The sequence below is a fragment of the Boleophthalmus pectinirostris genome, unplaced genomic scaffold, assembly GCF_026225935.1.
Source record: "Boleophthalmus pectinirostris isolate CB_2022bp ecotype Guang Dong unplaced genomic scaffold, ASM2622593v1 HiC_scaffold_2, whole genome shotgun sequence".
NCBI lineage: Eukaryota > Metazoa > Chordata > Actinopteri > Gobiiformes > Gobiidae > Boleophthalmus > Boleophthalmus pectinirostris.
In genome coordinates, this window is record NW_026571152.1 from 4113680 (window position 1) to 4140568 (window position 26889).

A 26889-nucleotide genomic window follows, 5' to 3' on the forward strand; every position below is an offset into this window, starting at 1 on the left:
GTGCGCACTCGTTTTTTGATGCGGTTGGAGGCTTAAGAGCGCGCCTAATAGCCCGGAAAATACGGTAGTTTACTTACTGTGTTTACTGACCAGAATGTGATGCAAAAATGCCAATACCCCGACCTACTGTCTTTAAATATGACATAAAGAGGCAGAATAACAGTAAATGTCGCCTAAATAAACCCAATTTAAAATCCAGTAGAGCCAAACCTAAGTTTTAGAATCAGTTGAAGATTTACAGCGAATTTTAACTAAATACACTGGCTGTTATTTCAGCTACCATCAGCTCCAAAGCTCGTTTTATTAGTATACTGGATCCAAAAAATAAAAAAGTCTGTATGTTCAGGCCCTAATGTAAGTCATAAATGTAAATGATATTAAAACATCGGAGCTTTAAGACCTGAAGCATAGTTACATCACCACTGAGCTGTACACAGAGTTAGAAAAGTGCAGGAGATGAGTTGAATTCTGGGTAGAAAAAGGCAAGCTCTCCCTTCTGCCAAATCAATGCGGTCGTGCTGAGGAGGCGGCGGTCGATTATCTATTGGCAGGAGCCTGAATGGGGCAGCCACCTGCTCCTAACCACCACGCACCGGGCTCCTGACACAAAGTACCCACAAAATAATGATCAGAGAAATCCAATCATGGCACAGCTCAGAACCAGAACACATCTTCTGGCATCTTTGTTAAATGTTTACAATCAGGTTAGGTACATTTGCCAAGCTAGGATCAGCTTTCAAAACCTTTTCATAAGAGTTGAGAAAGATGCCAACTGCTCAGTGAGAGCGCAGCACAACAAGAGATCAATAAATCAATGAGTTAATTTATCTTAATGTGAGAGTTCATTGAAGTCTGAAAGAGAAGTGCACCAAAGCATGACATGTTTAGAGTCCAATGACAAACTCTTTACTATGGACTATTTGTTATTATGGACCAACTACGGGCCGGAGGCGGGGCAATGCTGTGCTAATGTGAGGAAGTAAACATTTATGTCCACAAGTATTTAACAGGAGATATGTCAGCGTTCATTTGGTCACATGAATGTCTGCAGACAGATAAAGAATATGACAGAACCTCCTGACCATCATGGAAAGTACAAATGTCACCTCATAATTCAGCTGCATGATGGAAACAGTCAGTTAAAACCAAAGATCGGAACATTCCCCATGGAGAAGGATAGGGAAGTTTTTAAGTAGATGAGCCACACGGTAGAAGATTATAGCCAGAGGTCTTCCTCCAGGCCAAATAACAGACAGATGTGTGGAAATGCAAGGCCTCTCACAGTAAGAACATATACATACATTCAGGGCCTGTCCACACGAAAGCGTTTTTTTTGGTTAAAACAGTGAAGTTTGTATTCGTTTTGGCCTCTTGTCCACATGGAGCTGGCGTTTTGGGTGGGCAAAACTGTGTTTTTTGAAAACGGGTTCCAACAAATGTTGCATTGTCGTGTGGACAAGTAAACTGCAGCTTTTGGAAAATGATGACGTCACAACCCCGTCATTCACCAGGGTCCTCCGATACAGCGAAGTCTGCAGCCCTCGAACAAGCCTCCACAGACCACAAGAGCGCTGTCGAAACGGGACAGGTGTAGTCTACGGAGGCGCTCCCATCGCCCAGCAACCGAGGCACACTAATACTAACAACACACACCGCAGATTACGCACACGGATCAATAACAAAGATTACACACGGGTAATTAAACTGTTGGATTTTAAGACCAAGTTATTCTAATAATTCTCACCCAGATGTTATGGCTAAAAATGAAAACTTATGTTTAACTTCTGCAAAACAAAATGGCAATATTTCTGGGATACATCCTAAAATAGGCTAAATTACCTTAAAGTTTAAAAAACAGTGATGAGATCTGCATTATTAAATATTATTATCTTTGTTAACAGCGCCACATACAGGTGTGGCACATGTATTACATCGTTTTCACTCAATGCTCCATTGTCATCTGGACGTGAATATTTATTGATCTGACAAGTGTGTGGATGTGAATTTTTTTCAACCCGCAAGAAAAAAAAAAAGCCCAGGAGTGTTGTCATGTGCACATAGGCTCAGAGCAATAAAAAAAATCAAAAATTTAAAAAGTTACAGATTGTGGCTTTAAGTCTTTAGTCAGTGTATAAAGACACACAGAGGGCTGGTAGAGCTACTCCTGACATGAGAACACATTTTGAAGCATAATATTTTGGTACAGAGATATACTGCAGTAAACAATAAAATAAAATGAATAAATAAATAAAATGAAAACTACTTGATGTCTAAACTAATAGAAGTAACAATTAGAAGTCACTTATTTAATCTTTTACAGTTCAAATGTTATTGCACTGTAACAAAAAAACACCCCAAATCTGCCCACTTTATATTGAGCCCCCAAACGTACTGTTCCAGCGTTCATATTTTAAACGATAAGTGGATGAAGTAATTATCATGACAGGCCTATAGCAGCTCTAGCCTCTGTCTGACACATTTGTATTTAGTTCATGTCTCCTGAGTTCCAGCCCAGAGAGTCCAGGTAACACCGGGCTTAATTCAAATCTCTTTTCTCACACAATCTTCACTTCTACCTGTATTTACTGACAGAAAGTACCACACTGTTTCCTTACAAAACTCTAGACACCAAGAAGATTATGTTTCTACCCAAAATGTTCTGCAAAATGTTCTACTAATTTGATAATTTCCCTCCAGACGGGTGCAGAGCATTACAAATACCAGGTAGAGGCTCTGGTACTTTAGTATGTGGAGCTGTGAGCCTCTTGTGGGTTGCCAGAACAAAATAACACATCCCACATCTTTGCAGTTTCTCACCAAAAGCATTTTACAAGAACAAGATCTCTCAGGCAGTCTGTGCAGAGGATGGCAGAAGCCCACAAGATCACGAAAACAACTCAAGTGGAGAAAAAACTCATTTACTCGGGTAGATGTATCTATCTGAATCATATACTGTATGTCAATCTAACCACGCAAATGTGAACTCATCCCTACAGCATAGTCATAATCAGAGGACGGTTTACATTTCTGTATGTGGAGGCTGCACAAATATGGATGAACCTAAACATGATTTAACTATTATTTCCTTATTAGTCACTATCACTTCTTCAGAGCTTTATGAGAATCAAATTACACTGGATTTAGGAGCAACATTTACACTTCATGACTTTATAATTCGGGAAGTTAGATTTCATAAAGCTGGTCACAAACTTAGGGAATGATGATTTACTGTGAATACATGCATCCTGAATTTCGGACTTCGCAATGCATCGAGCAATTCATACTGGGAAAGATCCTCCGAAAAAGTGAGCATTAAACCACCATGTTTGTTTTCCCAGTGGGATGTGTCTATTGTCAAAATCGATCTTTTCAAGTCTTTTGAACCATATCACTTTTGTTTCTGGTTCTGATATTGTCATATTTTAGTTTTGGGATTCAGACATCGTTAATTGTGTGGTTGTTGGATCCTAACAGCGGAAAACAGGCTTCGGAAGTTTGCAAACTCCATGAATGCAAAAGTGAATCAGATGTGTGTGACTGCAAACCTCTGTTCAAACTGTTTCTCTTCCCAACGGAATTGAAAAATAGTGAAAGGTGAAGGGGATGGGCAGGATTGATCCACAGGAAGGACCAAAAAGGAAACATCTGACTGACTAAGAAATCATCGTGAGTTTGCAGTGAACATTTTGTTTGTGGAGCGACATCAAAGCAAAATCCACGTTTGTTAAGTGAGAGGTGCAGAAGACAAACAGACTGAGCTGCACTTTCTTGTTCTTGTGGTTTTACAGCAACATCAAGTCTTGGTCTCTTTGCAGTGGAAGGTGTTTCTTGGTGAACAGTTGGTGCCTTTCGCTTTGGTGTTGACTTTTTACATTCTTAACCGAGGTTGAGCGAGGGATCTGGGATTTTGCTTTGTTGTCGCTCCATATACAAAATGTTCACTGCAAACTCGGGATGATTTCTTAGGCAGTGGGAGATTTGAGTTGATGAAAGGGATTTTCTTCAATTTTGCTTTGTTGTGCTCCATATACAAAATGTTCACTGCACTCGGGATGATTCTTCAGTGAAAGGTTTCCTTTTTCCTTCCTGTGGATCAGTCCTGCCCATCACCTTCACCTTTCACTATTTTTCAATTCCATTGGGAAGGGAAACAGTTTGAACAGAGGTTTGCAGTCACACACATCTGAATCCCTTTTGCACTTATGGAATTTGCAATTTTCCGAAGCACATTTCTCGAGCCGTTTTCCGCTGTTAGGATCCAACAACCACACGATTGCATGTCCGAATCCCAAAAAAAAAAAAATATGACAATATCAGAACCAGAAACAAAAGTGATATGGTTCAAAAGACTTTGAAAAGATCGACTTTAACAATAGACACATCCCACTGAGAAATCAAACATGGTGGTTTGATGCTCACTTTTTCGAAGGATTCTTCCCAGTATGCATTGCGCGATGACCGGAAGTCTGAAATTCAGGGTGCATGTATTAAGGAAATAAATGCTGTTTTGCTGTTTAGTCATGTCATTAATCATGAATAATCCATAATAACCACAATCTCTTCTCACAGTAATATCTCAGTCACACTCAAATTTGACTTTGTAACATGCTTAATTCTCCCACATCCACAGCCTGTCACACTATTCAGTCTGAAGACTCACCTCTGCATATATGTTTACAGAGATATGCAAACACACAGCACAGGCCTACAGCTGCTCGGGGCTGGATGGATTATTCCACCTCTCGGGAACATTTGCATTCTCTCTCCCTGCTGTGTCTCCACTCTGCTGGAACAAATACTCCACCCAGCCAAGGGCACCTCCAGGACCTGCTTTGGACAGCAATTTCTCCCCAATTCTCAATCCCCCTCCTCCTCCTCTTCCTCCTCCATGTCAACAGGGCACTAATCGCCGCCTTCTAGCCCCCTGAATGCAGAAATGTCCCGCGGGACGGTAGTGCCCCCCCACCACGGTCACCGAAATACAGGGACGTCAAGATAGTCACAGTCGAGAAGACAAGTTGGACCACAGGAGACGAGGAGCAGCAGGCAACAGTTTATAGGTAATGTATAGAAACAGGAAGCAGAGTGTTCAGATGGAACGCCACATGCTGGAGACAGAACAGGACAAAAGGTGCCACACTGAAATGTGATTCTACACATCCTAAAAGAAAATGAGACAGACTCTCACTGTCCTAACACACGCACGCTGACAAAATACTAAATATACTGTTGGTCATATTGCAGAGAAATAGTATTTCCAGCTTTAGCTCAAAAGAAATACATCTCACAGGGTCATGTACCTTCTACGGCCACTGAAAATGGAAAAAGTAAAGAGGATATACATTTTATATTAAAGGGGCAGAAACCTGCTTGCCTCTATAGAGGTGACATAGAGGTGGCCTGGAATGTTCCATAGTATAAATGTATCTATTTCCATGGAAACAAGCAAGCAACGGGGGGTGACCATAAAGGTCAAAGTATAGTTCTGCGTCGACTCAACACACTCTGCCGCCGTCGCCTTGTCACCGTTGTTTTTGATTTAAGGATCTGGGTCGAGGTCTATGTGTCGAGAAGTAATTCCAGGATTCTCACTCTTTTTCACAGACAAAATGTCTAAACTTTTCCATGACTTTACAGTACCTACATGTGTAGAACTGATCAGAATTTTAGGGCTAAATATAAAAATAGCTAAATATATATAATAGTTAAACCTTTCCACTCACCTTATGGTTTGGGATTATTATTATTATTATTTTTTAACATTCAAAATCCTGTGAGTGCATTTACTGTCGTCTCTTTTAAACAAAACACGCAGACATTCAGAAATAGTCAGAATAGCCTAATGAACAGAAGTTGCAGTAAATTCAATGAATGTTTCCAAAATGTTCGTTGAATTTACAAAATTCCATGACATTTCCAGAACTTCCATGACCGTGTGAACGCTGTAATCCACAATGAGGCTTACAAGGCTAGGACTGTGTTTGTGTAAACAAAATGAAGTGGGAAAGCGGAGAACTGGAAATGTATGTAGAGCGAATGTAAACGATTTAACGCACGACCATAAATTAGGTTTAACTCTTGACTTAAACATCATGGGTTGAATGGTCAGATCCACCGACCCACAGGTTGGCAGTGTGACTCCAGCTCCCACAATGAATGCTATCATTGTGTCCTTGGGCAAGACACTTAACCCCTCTTACCCCATTGTCTGTGTACAGTGGTGTATGAGTGTGTGTAAAGCTCTTTGAGTGGCTTAAAGTTGGAAAAGCTCTGTGTAAATCTGTGACCATTCACCATTAACATGATGAGAGGCAACCCCCACTCACAGTAATGATGCACGTTTTTCAAGGCAGCAGTGACAGCAATAATGAGATCTGTCTGCAGTAGGGACGGGCATTCAATGAAATTTTATTAATCAATCGTCGGGAGAATTAACAATGGATTTTCGATTAATCATTAATGTTTTTATACAAGAAGTATCATCATTATTATTACTATTACTAATCTGCATAAATAAACTCAACTTTTCAATATATAAACCATAAACACTCTAGAGCCACATCAGCCCATTTGACATTAGAATGTGTTTAATGCAGCTTTTGCAAGTAGAAATGAAACTTAAAACTGCATGACTAATTTGCGTAAACTGAGCGAAGAAAAAAAAAAACGCTCTTGTGCACTGGTGCGGTTCAGCTTTTGTCAGACTAAAGGACACAACTCAGTGGAATATGAGTGTTCTTTCTGTGACAGAGGCATGTTGATGCTGAAGGTGAGTCTGTTCTGTGTGTGTGTCACGATGTTTTCAAAGATTGTACATGTGAAGGTTTAGTGCAGCTCTTTATGTTGCAGTAACCGCGATACTACGGAAGCCGAGAGGGGTCACAACAAAAGCAAACGCCGCAACAAATACAAATGCGACAACACAACAAAAAGCCACAACACACCAAAAAAAGCCACAACGGAAATGACCGCGGGACTCTATTTTAATGCAAACGCCGCAACAAATACAAACACCACAACACAAACGCAAATGCCGCAACACATCAAAAAGCCACAACACATTAAAAAGCCACAACGGAAGTGACCGCGGGACTCTATTTTCTGACGGACTGATCAAGCGCCAAGTGAAGAAGAAGAACTACAATGTGAAAAGTAAAGCAATGGAGAAGTTGGAAACGTAAGTAAAAGTAATTTATTGTTTTATCATTATTCGTTTTCACGTTGTAGTTCTTCGTTTCCAACTTCTCCATTCCTTTACTTTTCACGTTGTAGTTCTTCTTCTTCACTTGGCGCTTGATCGGTCCCTCAGAAAATAGAGTCCCGCGGTCACTTCCATTGTGGCTTTTTGATGTGTTGTGGCTTTTTGATGTGTTGTGGCTTTTTAACGTGTTGCAGCATTTGCATTTGTGTTGTGGCGTTTGTATTTGTTGCTGTGTTTGCGTTTGTTGTGGCCCCTCTCGGCTTCCGTAGGGATACTGCGTTTACATGCACCATGACGCAGCTTCATATCTACGCTCAGAAACCTACATTCGGTTTGTCGATTAGAAATGAAAGTAATCGACGAAATTCTTAATGATCAATTATCGTTTAGTCAACTAATCATGCCCATCTCTAGTCTGCGGGTTTTTATTAGAGCTCACCTTTGGTCAACCCCAGCAACTTTAGGCTTTAAGCGGGAAAGTTGGGATCCTTGTTTACTGTTTCACTGTTACTGTTCTTCCCGTTTCCTCTATCTAAGAAAAAGTGTGAGCACATCTTTGCATTTAGAGCGTTTTCTTATATAACTCTAGTGTTTTGTTGTGCTTTTGTTCTATTATTAAACTTGAATGTGTGCCTGCGCTCCAGACTGTACCGCCAGCGATGTATTGCATCATTACGTGGCTCAGTCCTCCGGTGCTGTTATTAGCAGCTGGCTTCACACTGACACCAAATTGGAGCGACGCAGTCACTTCTATCAACAACAACAACACACAAATTGATGCAAAAATCCAAATCGTTCCCTCTCTTTCTCTAAACACCTCTGTCTGTCTTTGTCACACTCTCTCTCTCCCTGTTTCTCTCTTCTTTGTCTCTCTTCTCTCCCTTTCATTCATATCTCTTTGTCTTCATCAGTCTCTCTGATTCTTCCTCCCTCCTTCCCCGTCTATCTTTTCCCTCTTTCTTCTCGCTCCCCTTCATCTTCCTAGCGCTCTCTCTTACCCCTCTTCATCTTCACGCACCCACCTCCCTCCTCTCTCATTTCTCTCTTGTTTCTGACTTTCTCCCTCCCTCTTTCGCCCTCTCTCCTATTGTGTCTCCCTTTTTCAGTATCGACTCCACTCTCATCTCCCCATCCTCTCTCCTTCATATTCTTTCTCGCATCTTTCTAGCGCTCTTTTTCTCCTCTCTCTTTCCCTTACCCATATTCTCCTCCTCTCCTTCAATTTCTCTGCTCTCCTTCTCTTTTCCCTTCTTCTTTTCCAGTTCTAAACCTGTCATCATAGCACATTGTTTTGAAGTATGATACGTGGGTAGAGACGTTTACTGCAGAGTCCTGCACGGGTCCGATTTTTGGAGACCCGCACTCGCCCACACCCACCCAGTACAACAACACGCCCACACACACCCGCACAGTACAGCACCGCGACCACACACACCCGCACAGTACAGCACCACAACCACACACACCCGCACACACACCCACGCACCCGCACACACCCGCACAGTACAGCACCACAACCACACACACCCGCACAGTACAGCACCACAACCACACACACCCACGCCCACTCAGTACAACAACGTACCCACACACACCCAGTGTTGGGGAGCCTCACATCTTACTATGTGTCGTTTTATGCATTTTACCATGTTTGTGTGTGTTTGTGTGTGAGTGTGTGTGTGTGTGTGTTGGTTTGTTGTCTGGTTGCGCGGGGTCGGGCAGGTGTGGGGGTTGGGTTGGTGGGTGAGGGATGGAAATGTGGGATTGTTTTTAATCACTGTAAAGCACTTTGTGTTACAGTTTTGCATGAAAACTGCTTCATAAATAAAGTTTGATTTGATTTGAATTTATAGAGTTATACAAAGTTAAGAACGCTGCACGATTTAGTGAGAACTTGACTTTATGCAGAACAGCAGTGGCTTTGGAAATTTTGCCTTCTGTGTCATTTATATGAGAAAAATAAGGCATAGAAGTCACTTAATCAACATTTTACACTTCAAATGTCATTGCAGTACAACAGAAACACCCCGAATCTGCCACTTTAACAAAGAAACTGTACACATGATAAATACAGAGCCCTAAAATATCTGCTGCCAGCTTTCACATATTGAACCATAAGCTGATATAGTAATTATTGTGACAGGCCTACTCATATGGAAAAAAAAACGTGGAAAAAAAATATAAGAATTTACCAGTGTCTTTGTAGTAAATCTTTATATAAGGTTAATATGTGTCATGTGTGGTTTACTCCTGAAAGTGTTTCCCCCTTTTACATTTTTCACATACAACTATATTATGAAAAACTAGTAAAGATAAAGTGAACATTTTGCATGACATTTACAGGTAATGTACATGATCAACTACATTTTCTTTGTATGTTCCATGTAATGTTTGCATTCTTTAATTATATGTTGCAGAAAAAACGATCAGAGGCAGAAGGGGGATTTGAACCCAGGTCGACCATGTGGAAGTCCAGTGACTTACCAGTTGAGCAAACAAACTACTGATTCCCGAGGGAACAACAGCAGATATTGAGGACAAGTACAAGTACCTCAGTATTTGTAACTGATATGACGTCTTGTCAGTTGAGTCATGTGAAAAAAACATAAGTGTGTAGCTGCTTTTTGGAATATTACAAGTCAATATAGAACTTTGTAACAATTAGGATTTTGAGTAAAAATCTTTTTACAGCCTGATGTTTGTTCACTGTGAGATCAGTGGAAGATGATTTTTTAAGGTTGTAATGCAATATTTACATTACTGTGTTTACCCCCATGCTGCCCAAACACACACACACACACACACACACCCAAACACACACACACACACACACACACATAACACACACACACACACACACACACACACAACACAGCAATCAAGTTTAAGGAAACAATCATCATTCACTTGTTTTTCTATGAAATAAATGACCTTTGTCCAACACTTGTGAGGAGATTGTGTGTGGGATTAGTGTCATGTTCAGCTCTTGCAGGTTACAAAGTTTTATATGTTTCATGCTGCACATATTTACCAAAGATCTTGTGTTTTCACTGTCATATACAAATCTTTTAGGATTCAGATAAAACATGTTCAAATGGAGTAAGATTTGTCTCTACCTTTTCCATATGGGTAGCTCTCTCCTCTCTCTCCTCTCTTCCTCTCTCTCTCTCACCCATCTTCTCTCTTTCTCTTCTTTTTATCTCTTCTTTAAGCACTCTATCGATATTGCACATTTAGAATTTTTTGAGGAGAATAATTCTGCTAAATGAGTTTGAGTATTATGACTTCAATCAATTCTTCACTTTCTCCATCTTCTCTTTTTTTCTCTTTCTCCCTCTCTTTGTTTCTCTCCTGCTCCCCATCTCTCATCTCCTCCCTCTGCCTCAGTCTCGATTACCCCTGCTCTCTCCATCTTCTCAATCTCTCCTTTTTTGCTCTCTCTTCCTCTTCTTTCTCATTCTCTCCTCTGTCTCTTTCTGTTCTCTTCCTCGCTCTCTCCACCTTTTTCCCTCTTAACCCCGCCTCGCTCTCTCTCCACCTTCTTCATCTCTCCCCCTCTCTCCCCTCTGCACGCACTGTACAGACCAGCCGCCACACTGCTGTATAATAAATGACTTTCTTCCATGCCGTTTCACTCGAGACTGGGAAATAATCACCACAACATCCTCGGAAACACCTCTCTGGCAGCCTTCAAACGCGCTCGCAGACAGACAGCATTCAAAGACACAGACACAATTACAGCCAAACACACTGCACTGGCACCGGCGCCGCAGAGGAGCAGGGAGGAGACCGCGAGCCGAGCAGTGAAGAGAGCTCCACTTCCTCAAGCACCAAAGGGTAAAGGTGCCGGTGGAGGGAGGATTGTTAAATCTAAATAATATGCCTCGAGTGGAGAGCCGGGAAATGAGGAAGCCCCATTTAGCAAAACAGTCTAATTGCTTTTACGACATGCTGGAACTGAACTCAAATAATGATGGTCGGAGATGAAGTGCGGTTATTTCAAGGGAAAATATGATGCAGAATGGATTCTTTTGAGCTTTTAACCATGTCATGCTTTTTCCTCATCAATAAATTACTCAACATTGTATTTTGATTGCCTCTTGCATGTTTGAGGAATCCTTTATTGCCCTGCATTTGAGGCACAAACCCCCTATCTCCGCCTACATAGCCCTGAACGAACTTGTGATTATTCAAAAAGAAAAACACAAAATATGTAAACCCTGGGTCATGCATGTTGGTCAGCCTGGAACCACCTAGTGCCTCCGCTCAATTTCATTTCTCTCCAGCGACTAGGGCTACGTTCAGACTGCAGGGCTTAACGCTCAATTCCGATTTTTTTGTGAAATCCGATGTTTTTGCGAGGTCGTTCACATTTCCAATTAAATGTGACTTGTATGTGACTCCAGTGTGAACATTAAACGGCCCAAAAGTGTCCCGCATGTGCACTGGAGACACGACGACGTCAACCGCAGTGAGCGTCTCTGTGTTTACGGAAGTTGTCCAAACATGGACGCAGCATTGAGCACCTGGAGATTTTAAAGTTCCTCTCGTACCGGAGCCAGAACATGAACAACTTACTTGTTTTAAGGAGGAGATTGAGAAGGAGAAGGACGAGGTTTTTGGCCGTGGTGTTTTGTGGGGCAGCGGCAGCGACGTCTGTTGAAAGGAACGTGTGGATGTGGAGACGGAGCCAAGAGTGGTGAGTGGTGATGTGCTTCACTTCAGTGACATGGAGTTCATTAACAATTTTCGCCTACTTCAGCGCAGAATAGTGACGTTTGTGTCTTGTTGATAACGTGTAGGTGGATGAATGCACTTTGGCCGTTCACACTGAAGTCACATGTCAAAAGATCAGATATGTATCAGTTTCAGGAGCACATATCCAAGTGTCCTGGGTCACATTTGAAAAAATCGGATCTGTGTGGTTCAGACTGTCATTAAAAGATCGGATACACTTCACATGGAGGCCAAAAAATCTGATTTGAGTCACTTCAGGCTGCAGTCTGAACACAGCCTAGGTCAGGAATCAGAATATACTAGATCAGGGGTGTCAAACATTCAGCTCTCCAAGACCTTTAATCTGGACCTCGGCTGATTTTCTACTAAAATATTTTAATTATATCTTCTATTAAAATATTGGTAATTTTCTGTGGTGTTTATCATAGCAGCTTCTCCAGTGTCTCTGTGCGTGGCCCCTCCCACCAGAGCAGCACGAATGAAGACTTGTCTCTTTCCAAACGCTCTTAAAGGACGATCGTTTTGACTGTTGACCGTGACACCCTCATCAGCAAAATGTCCAAAATAAGAAAAATGGACGTCAAGCGCAGGATTTTCCAAGAAAAATTGACTTATTCCTATTTACATACAAGTTCATGTTTAAACATTGTGTAGAAATTAAATTTTTCTTAAAGTTCCAGGTTGTTCATAATATTATAATATTTTGTAAAAGAAAGAGTTCATCAATTAAAAAAGATTTCTGTAATAGATTTGTGTTTCTCTGCACAAATATTTGAACTTATTGTTATTTTTGGGGCCATGAGTTTTCTGATCTTTGATCCCAAAGGGGCCGGCCCTTTGGGATCAAAGTAGGTTGGATACGACCCTCGGACCAAAATGAGTTTGACACCCCTGCACTAGACGGTTTGCAAGAACCCCCGGTGCAAGTTCGGGCACCAGTCAATCAACAAAGTCAGACATTCTGTGTTGGCAACGATTCCTGAGATCGAGGATTTAAAGCCGGAACAAAGAGAATGTTAGGTGAATTTTATCAAGGGGAAAGACGTTAATGTCCTTCTTCCTACATGATTTGGGAAAAGCTTAATTTACCAGTTAGCCCTGTTAGTGGTGCATTACATACATCACGACCAAATATCAGCGATTGGTTAAATAAAAAAAGTGCCCGCCTACTGTCGAGTGAACAAATCCTAATGCTGCGAGGTCAGACGGTTTCTACGAAGTGAAACCATCTGATGAATCAAGCTATAATAAACCAATGGGGATTTCAAAATGACAAAATACTTAAAGGTGCACTATGTAATTTTGTGGTTGGGCGTCCATTGCCGTTGTGAGCAGGGTCGTCTCTCCACAGATCTGACCTGTAACTTGGTCTGGTTTGGTTTCAATAAAGACAGACAGAAATGCCATACTGTGAAACATTCCAGACAAAGCAATAACATCTTCAGGGAAAAAAGTGTTTGACGAACCCTCCACCAGAAAAGTGACACAGTGCACCTTTACCTAAGCACTCATGAAACAGACTATACACATGTAGGGTCCAGAAGAGATTTTTTACAAACTGCTGCAGTCAAATGTGACTTTGAGGTGGTTCTGCAGTTTTGAACAGGATCTGTGTTTATTATGAAGCTGTTTTAGTTTGTGACTGACAATAAACACAATTTTAAATGACATACATATATTATATTTGTTGTATTGTAATACTGAATACTCAAAAACATGACAATAAACTAGAGATCGGCTGCTGTAAAACTAAACAACAAAAGAGTACATGTACTCGAGTACTACAAAGGGAGGGTGGGCGTTGCTTGTGGGGGGAGGGCTGTTCTCCTTTGTGCAGCCTGAGGTTATTTATATAGAGCTGGACACATACAGCTGTCCACATATTAAAAACTCAGATGGGGGTGCTAATAATGTGATAAGTGCAGCGCGTCACCTGACAGCAGCGAGCGTCCTGAGGGGCTGCTCCATGCATCTGTATTAAAGCCTCCCGGGGGGGCCTCCTCTACGATGTCCTATATTGTAGCACTGACAGCTCTGCTCTGAAGAAGCATGAGAAGGGCCAGTGTAATCAGCCAAAACCCCCACTGCTGGGTCATAAAGGCACGTATATGACACCTATATGACACCCATCTGGCCGCACACAAAGAAATATACACTAACGTAGAGATGGAAAATACTATCGAGTGTAGTCTATTAAGAAACTCAAAATGAACCAAATATGCAGTATAATCTTTCAGTAAGGGTATAAAGTAATGATGGGCAAATGAGACGGAGCTCTGGAGCACGTCTCGTTCTTTCTGAAACAAATTGTTTCCGAAGCTCTGCCTCGGAGCTCGTCTCGCAGCAGCCGCTCACATGACCAAAGTGTCCAAGTGTCAGTCCCTCCCCCGACTGCTTCAGTCTGCGTGTCGATCGCTTCAGAGTATCAAAGCATTTCATCAGCTCAGCAAATGTTCCGCTCTGTGATTGGTTCAGAGTGCTTCAGAGTGTTCAGCGCACTTCCGTGGTTTGACAAGCGCTAAACTGCTACAGTATAAAAGATGCACCAATATTTCTTAAAAATGTTGAGTAGTGAGGAGGATTGTGTGATGTTAGTGGTGATTTTGGCGACTTTTGGCATTAGTTTCATTTTCAATGGCATCTACAAGTGGAAAAAAGCGATCCATGGTTTGGGATCACTTTGAACAAGGTCACCTATTTTCTTATTTACAGCTGCTATTTATGTTGCTCTTTACATATTATTTTAAATCATCATTATTATTGTTGTTGTTAGGTACGGTGTCGCTCTGCACACAAGTATAGGCGAGTTTCATTGTTGACAAAAGCGCGCGTTGCATGCTCGGAATTATTTTGGTCGGCGGCAATAAACACTAATTCAACATGATGGACGGAGCGAGAAAGCACGTAAAGGGTATTGATCCTGGTTATTTATCCACTCTAACGGCAGAGGACCCAAGACCATTTGATCAGAAATTGGTCATAAGCATCGACGGAGCCAAATCACCCTTTTCAACCCCGACAGAGCCTGGACCAAACCAAATTTCTGGTCAGAATCGCCAACTACCTGGACAAATATTCACTTGGTGATATCCACAATGACTTGGTGGAAACTCCTGGGCCATTCACAGCAGAAAAGATGAAAACCTCCAAGAGTCTTGATGTGTTGTTGAACTTGTTGGAGTCCACGGTTTGTTAGGATCTTCTACGTTTGCTCTGCGGATGTTTGAAAGTTTAATTCACCGTTAGTGGTTCTTTTCACTTGGAATATGAAAAAGACATTTTCCTTCTTCTGTGCTTCTATTTGTGCATCCGATAATACAGCAGGAATTTACCATTATCGGGGAGAAATACGAGAGGTTCCGCACTGTGTTTGACCGCTATCGTGTTTCTTGCCTCCGACCAAAATATTTCCCAGCATGCAACGCGGGCTTTTAATAACAATGACGTCAGCTGAAACTCGCCTATAGTCTTATTGTTAAATTTGTCCACTAGAGGTCAGTGTTTCTCCGAGGCCTCAGACACGTCGAACCATTTGAGACAATATTGCGACTGAGGTGTCGATGCTTCACGAGGCTCCATTCGCCCATCACTAGTATAAAGTGATAGTTAAGAATTTGTGTAGTTAATTCTTTATTCTATTCATGTTTTTGGTTTGATCTAAAGATTATCAGGGAAATCAGCCACACGGTGATACGGTCAAATGGTCAACGGTCCCATTTTTATACAACACTTTTCCACCTTCAATGCTCAAAGCGCTTTACATCAACGAACCGCTCATCTATTCACACACCAGTGCACGCAGACACTGAGGGCGAGGTGGGTTAAGTGTCTTGCCCAAAGACACAACAACAACATTCATCTGTGGGAGCTGGAATCACACCAGCAATGTTTATATCGAGAGTGGGATTCAAACCGCCAACTGAGCTCCTCACCCACTGAAAGTATAAATAAATCTTGCTTTACTTTTTGCGTACCACACTCTCGTACCACCTGTAATCTACTAGGGGTGTGCAGAAATATTGAAATATCGATATATCGTATCGTTTAATGTGATGATACAGTCTCGATATTGTGGGCTGCTGTATCGATATATCACCAAGAGTCTTTTTTTGGTGTATTTTACTAAATTATTCTGTTACAGCTACAGTTTTGTTGCTTGTTTAGAGGAAAGAAACTTGTTTATGCGACACATTTGGCATTTTCACTGTTTTGATAATTAAAATGGTTGTGTTTCATATGAACTTTGCACAAGAAGTGGTTCAACAAAGACTTTAGTATCACAGCCATGATTTAGACATTATTTTTTATTGGACCTTATCGAACTGATTTGAAATATATCGTATTGAATTATATCATATCGTAAACTCACTGTATCAAGATATGTATCGTATCGTGGCCTATGTATCGCGATATGTATTGTATTAGCAAATTCTGAATGATACCCAGCCCTATAATCTACTGTTTGATTTTTTTCCTTTGAATGACCCTCCTCTTCTCTCCTCACTGCCCCCACTCAGTCTCCCACGGTAACAGTCTTCCTCGGGGCGTCCGGGCCGGTGCTGTGGGGACGGCGCTGTGGATGTGTTGTGCAGCTTTCTAATGAGCGCCGGTATGTCACTGTATCTGTGGGGATGTCGACTGTCCCAGCCTGCACCGAGAAGCTACACAAGAAACCAGCACATCCTCCCAAACAGCACACACACACACACATGCACACACACACTGGACTTAATTTTCCTAAATATAAAAACAGCAAATGACAAAATGTGTTATGTATGCATCACAACTTTGTGTAAATAAAAGTTCTGGGCCAACTACGACCACTATATGATTTTATTACATCTAGATTAGGCTGCATCATTTACCCCAGTGTGAGAAATTCAACTTGTACCCAATTTTAAAATGCAACAATACCAAAGAAAAGAAAATCTGTGGGATATTTGCTCAATTGAATAAAATCTATTGGGTCCACCAAGACTCTTAAGTTCCATCCTAACAGTGTCCATAAAACTCTGGCTGAAAAATCGGTTTTTCTCAAATAACTTAAAAAATAATCCATTTAGGGCCATGGTGTCAATGAAAGTTAAATGTAAATGTTGCTGTTGTGCATCTTTTGGTACTAATTTTATATCTTTATTTTCAAGATTTTGACTTTCTTAATTATCCAGTATCCACAAAGGCCAAAGATGAAATGAGAGCACAACGTTTGTTCTCTTTCTGTAGAGATCATAGACTTATCAGATTAAACGATACGATATATCAATATTTTAATAATTTTCCACACCTCTATTTCTTATTGATGCTTTGACAAGTAGGTTACAGTGAACACATCTGATAACAGTCATAATATAATAATACATGTATTAAATATTTTACTTTTAATTCAAGATTTTACTTTTAAGTTACAGAATGTGTTGTAGGTCCTACATTTGTCACAATTCAGGACCTATTGCTTATTCATGATCCTTGAAGTCCCAAAGAAATGACACTTTTGCCATATCTCAGAAACTAATGATGATAGAGACATAAAACTGTATCAAATGATCTGCAATGTCCATGTTTATATTCAACTTCCATTAATACTATTGGGCTAAATATATTATTTTTGATGTTATTAAAGAAAAACAGATTTTTCAGCTCAGATTTAAGGTTTCTGCAGACACTAAACTCCAGAGGCTTGGTGGACCGAGTAGACATCAATAGAATTTCATGAAAGTTTACTATGGTAAATGTAAAAAAAAATATTCTGAGTACAGACTGATTTTCAAAAATGTTTCTAAAAGTTGGGCAAATGATGCACCCTGATCTGTATATATGTCCAACCAGGACTTCGGCACAACCAATATTCTGCAGCCAGTAGTAGATCCAGCCAATTTTCATGAATTGGTATCGATATTTGATACCAGCATCAGTATCAGTGCATCCCTGCCACATTCACATGTTCCACAGTACAGCATTTACATATAAATCTTGTATGTATTAAATTACAGGAGGTTTTATTGCATTAAAAAAACAAACAAAAAAAACTTAAGAACACCAATGCTGTGAGCAGAGCTGTCTCTCCACAGATCAGACCTGTAACTTGGCATCAACTGTTTGCACACATGCAGACCGATATGAACAATGACACATTAACACGTCCATGGACAACAGCAGGTAGCACACAGAAAAGTTACATGATGCACCTTTACTACTAAATCCAGAATTAGACAGAGAAAGTATCTTCAGTATTCTGTATCCACATATAAGTAATAAAAACACAAAATGTGAAGAGTGACACAAATAAATGTATATATGAGGCAGGATGCATACATCTCCCGCCTCCCCCCATCACCAAACATCATTGACTTAACATAAACCATTTCAGTGATAGATGTAGAGAGACGCTGCCATAAATATCCCTGTGCCATCTCGGCCCTGTGAGGATGTGCTCATATCAGAGACGCTACAGAGGAACAGGAGTGCATGGAGACAGAGTGGTGCCTGTTACTGAAAGGTTAGGCTTTTCATTTCTATAATAAAAGGAGCAGGAACATTGCCCCACGGTTGAACCTCGACACAACAAAACCAGGACTAAATAAGATTTAAACCAGGTCTAAACAGGGATTAATCGAGGACTAATACAGAAACTAAGCCTAAACTAAACCACAACTAACAGGAAAAAATGACAAATAAACCATGCACAAAGCAGAATAAAAACAGGACTAATACAAGTCAGATTTAAAACTCTATGATGCTGCACATTTGCACAAATGCAACATCAAAACTGAAAAAATAAAGACCTAGACAAGACCAGGACTGAACCAGAGCTAAACCAGGACTATAACAGGACCAAACCAAAACTACATCAGGACTAAACTGGGCTCAAACCGGAACAAAAGCCAGGACACACTATCTTAACAAGACCTTAAATATCAAACTAAATCATGAAGTGAGTTAAGTGAGGTTTGACAAGTGACTGAACAGTTATCTGACTTTTCACCAGTGAAGGTGTGGTTTAGGTTTACCAGTGCTTCTTTGTGCATGTGCATGTTTTTGCACAAGATCCTAACCCACAGGTGTCAAACATGCGGCCCAGGGACCAGATCCGGCCCTCCAAGACCTTTAATCTGGCCCTCAACTGATTTTCTACTAAAATATTTTAATTCTATTTGTTATTAAAATCTTGTTAATTTTCTGTGGTGTTTATCACAGCAGCGTCTCCAGCGTCTCTGTACGTGGCCCCTCCCACCAGAGCAGCACAAATGAAGACTTGTCTCTTTCCAAACGCTCTTAAAGGACGATCGTTTTGACTGTTGACCGTGACACCCTCATCAGAAAAATGTCCAACATGAGAAAAGTGGAGCCGAGTGCAGGATTTTCTTCAAGTTTCAGGTTGTTCATAATATTATAATATTTTGTAAAAGAAAGAGTTCAACAATTAAAAAAGATTTCTGTAATAGATTTGTGTTTCTCTGCACAAATATTTGAACTTATTGTTATTTTTGGGGTTTATATGACATGAGTTTTCTGATCCGGCCCCTTTGGGATCAAAGTCGGTTGGATACGGCCCCCGGACCAAAATGAGTTTGACGCTCCTGTCCTAACAGTTTCGAGAGGTTCTGCCAAAACTATGATGCTCCCCCTTTTAGTGGATTCATAAATGCACAGGGAATGTCTTTTGTCAATTACACTTAAGCCTAAATGACTATTATACTAGTAACTAAACCAGACCTCCACTGGAATTAAACTGGGAAAGATGCAGAAAAATATAACTACACGTCTAAACACTATTACAATATGTTTAATGACTAAGGTCTAGAGAAAAAAAAAAAAAAAAGAGATGTCAAAATACGTGTACACCAGCAGCTACGTGGGACTAGAACATGACTTATTGCCAGTCCTTGAATAGTCATGCCTTTCATTACAACAACAACAAAAGCAACACGAGCGTCTTCCTGGAGCTGTCTTTGAACGGCTCATTTCTCGCCCACTGTCTCCGCTGCAGCCGGCGCCAGCTCCTGTGACTGTCGTCTACATAAAGGACACGAAATGGACCGCCTTCGCACAGATGAGACGAGAGGCTGCTGGGGCTGCGGCTTCTGCAGGCTGAGCAGCTGTTCACATCACACCACATACGACATGAGCTGAAGGCGCAACAGAATGACCCACACATGATGAGGACCTGTGTCTGTGAGCGAGGCGGCGTCCATGGACTAAACTAGTTATTGTAGGGTTGGGTAAACCACTGGGAAGTCATCTGATTCAAAAGATTATTCATAAATAATATACAGGAGCATATCTGGGGACAGTGTTGGGGAGTAACAGATTACATGTACCGGAGTTACGTAATCAGAGTACATATTATGAGTAACTGTATTCAGTTACAGTTACTGTTTCAGTGAGTTGTAATTGAAGTACAGTTACTTTATTGAAATAAATGGATTACACGGTGGTATTTTCCTGTTTTTACATTTTGGGCTATATCCCTTTTTATTTATTTATTTTTTCGTAATGCCACTCATTTCCGGACACTAAACCAGGTCTAAACCAGGACTACACCATTACTAAACCAGGACTAAAACCAGGACTAAAACCAGGTCATACTAAGATCTAAACCAGGTCTAAACCAGGTCTAAAACCAGGTCTAAACCAGGACTAAAACAGGACTAAAACCAGGTCTAAAACCAGGTCTAAAACCAGGTCTAAAACCAGGTCTAAACCAGGTCTAAAACCAGGACTAAAACAGGACTAAAACCAGGTCTAAAACCAGGTCTAAAACCAGGTCTAAAAACAGGACTAAAACAGGATTTAACTGGACTAAACCATGCTGCGCGGATCGTGTCTCCTCCTCTTTTATCAATAATATTTTTAATTTGGTTAATGAAAAGTCTGGGCTTTTTATTTTCTTTTAACAGACAAAACGTCTTATGTGAAAATTTCCTCGTCTTTGTTTCTCTACAGCAAATCAAGTAATCCAAAGTATTCAGATTACGTTACTCACTTTAAGTAATTTAATGGAATTATGTTACAAACTACATTTTGGGGTGTGTAATCTGTAATCTGTAGGGGAATCCATTTTAAAAGTCACCTTCCCAACACTGAATGGGGAACCTGAATTTCAAACCATGCAAGAAGGATGAAGGTATTTAAAGGTCTGGTGTTACACTTCTATCTGGTATCATTTACTTGCACATCATGTATTTAGATCATCATGCTACCTTTTATTGTTTTCAAAATTCTACATTGTATTTGATAAAAACACATTAAAACGTTTCAGTTTCATTTTTGTTCTCACTCCCTTTGCTCCCCATCCTAAGCCACGCCCCCTCAGAGCACTATCACAATACATGCTTTTGTATTTTTAGGTGCAGGAGCATGGCTGATGTAGGCTTGTGGAAGTTTTGGACAATATTGTACCATATTTTTCAGACTGTAAGTCACATGTAAAATCCTTTAATTTTCTCAAAAATTGACAGCGTGCCTCATGTATTACAGTAATTCTGGTTGTGCTTACTGACCTTGAACGGATTTTATGTGGTACACGGCGCTCAAAAATCTGTCAAACTGTTTTAGTACGACTTTGGTAAGATAAGAAGCCGCACCGTTTGATGGATTGTCGGGGCATTACAACTACCGTAGTCAGAAGCCTCACGGACTTAGTCTGACAGAAGCTGAACCGCATCAACGCACAAGGAGCGGGATGTTTTTTGGGGTTTTTTTTCAGCGCTTATAGTTTATGCAAATGAGACATGTGGTTTTAAGTTTTGTTTCTATAAAACGTAAACAAATGTGACAAAGCTGCATTAAACACATTATTACTCAATGTAAATTTGAGTCGTCCTCGTAGGGAATAAAAAAAAAAACTAAATTAAATGATCCAGACACATTCACATTCATAATCCACATTCACCAAGACAGAGAGACAACGGCGGGCGAATTACACCACGATCTTGTGGACGTCTGGGCTAAGGATCAGACTCCAGTGTCGTCCGTTTGTTTCTCTTAATGCGTCCAGTGAAACTTATGTATGAAAACAGACGAGAGAATTCAACATTATTGATATTGATCTTGATAATCCAAAAAAATACAATGTTGTTAACTGCAAAAAAGGGTCAAATACTGCCTGGGAGAGATCACTAGATTATGTAAACATGGATGGATGACATATAAAACCACCCCAGGCATGTTTTTGATGAGAGGACGTTATAATATGGTCGAATGCTTTATAAGGTTGGCTTTAAGGGGCGGCAGTAGCTCAGTTGGTAGAGCATTCGCCCACTGATCTGTAGGTTGGCTGATTTGATTCCAGCTCCCACAGATGAATGCTGTCGTTGTGTCCTTGGGCAAGACACTTAACCCACCTTGCCCACAGTGTCTGTGTACACTGGTGTGTGAATGGGTGAGTGGTTCCTTGTTGTAAAGTGCTTTGAGTCCCTTGAAGGTGGAAAAGCGCTATAGAAAAATGTGATCATTTACCAAGGTTGATTTTTCATAATACCCCCTCTTTAAAAGTGGAGTACCCGTGTACTCCTGTGTAAATGAATCATTTTTGCACTTTCCCCCAAAGAGTATGTTATAAAACTAGTACTTTGTGACTAAATGAAACTGCTGCATCCCGTTTTCAGTTAATAATTAAGTATTTTTCTTTCTCATCAAACCAAAACTCTGAGTGGCTGTGCTTGGGCAGTCCACTCTTTCACATCACTGAAAAAAAAACGTTCTGAAGTTGTACAAAAAAAATGAATGAGTGTATTGACGATGTGCTAAAGGGTTGTGAGACCTATGGACAAGTCAGACAGATCGACTTCTTTCTGCGGTGTGAAAATGAGGTACCCCCGCTTTAAAACTAACCAAGCTAAAAGAAACCCTTTGGAACACGACTAGTTTCCATCTGCTTGAATCTTTGGGCAGAGCCTTTGAACTGGAAATTCGCCCAGGAGTGGTAGGAAAGATTTCAAAGGTAGTTACCTGGACTATTTTTTATTGAAATCTTCCTCTGGACTCAAAGAAAATCCGGGGAGTACAGCCCAATCGGCCCCGAGGTAGACCGATGGAAGCGAGGCTCTGACAACCGCCAATCACTCACAGAATACGTTCTTATACAGACAAAGTGGGTGAAGAGTCTCACCCAGGACACAACAACAGTATTCAGAGGCTGGAGCAGGATCTGAACACCTGACCTGTGATCAGTGTTGGGAAGGTGACTTTTCAAATGTATTCCCCTACAGATTACAGATTACATACCCCAAAATGTAGTTTGTAACATAATCCATTAAATTACTTAAAGTGAGTAATGTAATCTGAATACTTTGGATTACTTGATTTGCTGTAGAGAAACAAAGATGAGGATTTTCACCTAAGATGTTTTGTCTGTTAAAAGAAAATAAAAAGCCCAGACTTTACTGAACCAAATTAAAAATATTATTGATAGAAGAGAAGGAGACACGTCCACACAACATGGTTTAGTCCTGTTAAATCCTGTTTGAGACATAGTTTAGACCTGGTTTTAAACCTGGTTTAGACCTGGTTTAGACCGAGTTTTAAACCTGGTTAGACCTGGTTTAGACCTGGTTTAGACCTGGTTTTAGACCTGGATTTAGACCTGGTTTAGACCTGGTTTTAGACCTGGTTTAGACCTGGTTTTAGACCTGGTTTAGACCTGGTTTAGACCTGGTTTAAACCTGGTTTTAGACCTGGTTTAGACCTGGTTTTAGACCTGGTTTAAACCTGGATTTAGACCTGGTTTAGACCTGGTTTAAACCTGGTTTTAGACCTGGTTTAGACCTGGATTTAGACCTGGTTTAGACCTGGGTTTAGACCTGGTTTAGACCTGGTTTTAAACCTGGATTTAGACCTGGTTTAGACCTGGTTTAGACCTGGTTTTAGACCTGGTTTAGACCTGGTTTTAGACCTGGTTTAGACCTGGTTTAGACCTGGTTTAGACCTGGTTTAGACCTGGTTTAGACCTGGTTTAGACCTGGTTTAGACCTGGTTTAGACCTGGTTTAGACCTGGTTTAAGACCTGGTTTAGACCTGGTTTAAGACCTGGTTTTATACCTGGTTTAGACCTGGTTTTAGTCCTGGTTTAGACCTGGTTTTAGACCTGGTTTAGTGTCCGGCAATGCGTAGAATTACCGGGGAAAAAAAATAAATAAAATTGAAAAGGGATATAGCCCAAAATGTGAAAACAGGAAAATACCGTTGTGTAATCCATTTATTTCAACAAAGTAACTGTAATCCAATTACCACTCACTGAAACAGTAACTGTAACTGAATACAGTTACTCATCATTTGTACTCTGATTACGTAACTCCGGTACATGTAATCTGTTACTCCCCAACACTGCCTGTGATAGATACTACTTCAACTACCGGCTACAACCAAAGGCAAATAAAAGCGGCGACAGTATATATATACTAGAGTCCGATTCCTCCAGTGTTGATCCACAGTGAGGATGTTGTAGTAATTGCACGGTACTATTTGCTCCCTGGAGTACAGACATTATAGCTTTAGCAGTTTGTCTCTGTCACAGCTGTCTCATCTACGGGCCCCAGCGCTGACTGCCACCTGCTACCAACAATAGGCAACAATTAGTAGCTCACAATAAAGAGGGTGCGATGGGGAGAGGGACTGGCGCTGTGTATAAAGACATAATGAGATTAGCCAAAACACAACAGCATTCAAAACAATCTAACAAGGGATGAGCTGCTACAGGCCTATTTATGGCTTTCAGCTTTCTGTTATTGGTTCCACTTTGAGGACTTTTCACCAGTCAAATGAGAATATTTAGTCTTGTATTGTTAACTTCGATATAACAATGTCATTTTTCACTGTTCTGATACAGATGGATGGGCCACGATTACAGCTGCTGGGATTTAAAGGTGCACTGTGTCACTTTTCTGGTGCCTGTAATGCTTTTATTCAAATGCTGGTCTTTAAATTGTTGGAAATACCCACATGCATTCTTAGATCCTGTTTACACTGAAACGAATCCGCGCATCACCGTATCACTGTATCGGAAACGAGTCTTCTCTATCCACACAACTTTGAGCACATTTGTTTATGTTTTACAGAAATGAAACTTAAAACCACATGGATAATTTGCACAAACTGAGCGCTCAAAAACGGCTCGCTATTGTGTGCTGATGCGGTTCAGCTTCTGTCGGACTAAAGGACACGACGTGGAATATGAGTGTTCTTTCTGTGACAGAGGTGTTCTGCTGATGGTGAGTCTGTTCTGTGTTTCTGTTGTGTTGGAGATGGTTCATGTGAAACTTTTCTGAGATTATACGTGTGCAGATCGTACATACACACGCACGTTTAGATGAATGGACATATATATTAGCCTCTTAGTGTTTTGACGGTGAATTACTTCATGGTGAACAAACCTACATCAGAGTATCAGTGTTTTCAGGCGTCCACACGGTGCCGGATCAGATCTGTACTCAGATAAATTCATGGGAGCTGGAGGCACCAGATCGTTCCGTCTCTGGAGCCGTTTTCAGTCAGATTAGTGTGAACAAACTCTGCATCCACAACCAAAACCACTCCAATACACACTAGTGTGGACGGGGTCTTAGTGTGAGCGGAGCCACCACAGATCTGACCAGACTATCATCACCTACTTGTCTCCATGGAGATGGATAAGTTGAATAGTGTAATGTGGAAGATTCCAGGCAAAAGAATAACATCTCTTTGGATACAAGAAGGTAGGTAGGGCACATCACCAGAAATGTTACATGGTGCACCTTTAAATGAGTAATTAGTCTAATAGTAGTAGATAATAGTGGTTGATGAATATTTATGTGGCTGTAAAAAATAGCAAATAAAGTGAAACATTTAAAGCCACGTTTTCACATTCACACATGATATAACACTTTAGGAAACTGGGAATAACCCTGAACTAAACTTGGACTAAACCAGGACTAAACCACAACAAGATAAGAGTCAAACCAGGTCTAAACCAGAATTAAACTGGACTCAACAGATTGTAAAACCAGACCAAAACTAATCATGGGTAAACTAGTACTAACCTGATTTAAAGGGAGCGAGGCAAGGTCTATTAATCCAGGATGAACCAAGTCTAAATTGCTCTAAATCAGATTAAAACAGATATAAACTGACACATGTATATATTAAACGTGAATTAAGTGTCTTGTCTGTTTCTAGAGTGAACCAGCAACCTTCAGGGCAAACCAGAGACCTTTGTGCTTGAGTCATGCCATCACTGGAAGCCACTGCGCTGAGACTTTGTACCAGTGTTTCTTTCATGTGGACGGGCTCAGTAATTACAGACTGTTACACAGATACGAATAAATCAGGTCAAACATCTGCATTTTCATCTGGATTTAGTTCGGGATGCACCAATACTAAAACTAGTATCTAATATCTCCGCCGATCCAGGAAAATGAGCTAGATCAGGTATCGGTTCAGCCTTTATTGGATAAGACTGTTTACTGGCAAACGTTGGCCTAGAGCATTTCATTATGTTTGAACTTTTATTCATACAAAGCTGTTCAACAGTTAATTGCTGGATAAATAAAAGTGAAGTGTGTTTGGACAGAAATAAAACAACTAATTCAGTCCCTGCGTTAGTATCATTAAGGTTGGATATAAACAGGTACTACAAACCAAAGAATCGATAAAAAGACGGATTGCACAACTCTAGATTTTCTTTGGCGGATTTAATTCAAACCCCAAACCCAAACTGTACACAGAAACATCGAAACAGCAGGGGACGACAGCTCTATTGACCATCACATGACAAAACACTGCATGGGCTCTTATTGTCAGTGTTGGGAAGGTGACTTTTAAAATGTATTCCCCTACAGATTACAGATTACATACCCCAAAATGTAGTTTGTAACATAATCCATTAAATTACTTAAAGTGAGTAATGTAATCTGAATACTTTGGATTACTTGATTTGCTGCAGAAAAGCAAAGACGAGGATATCGTAACATAAGATG

The 26889-nt window shown here is 40.6% G+C and overlaps 1 protein-coding gene across 1 annotated transcript in view; it reads right to left on the reverse strand.

The window, feature by feature from the left end:
- The window catches only part of nell2a (neural EGFL like 2a), a 306967-nt gene that overhangs the window by 278492 nt on the left and 1586 nt on the right, over positions 1–26889 (reverse strand). The gene's annotated exons all lie outside the window — the stretch shown is intronic.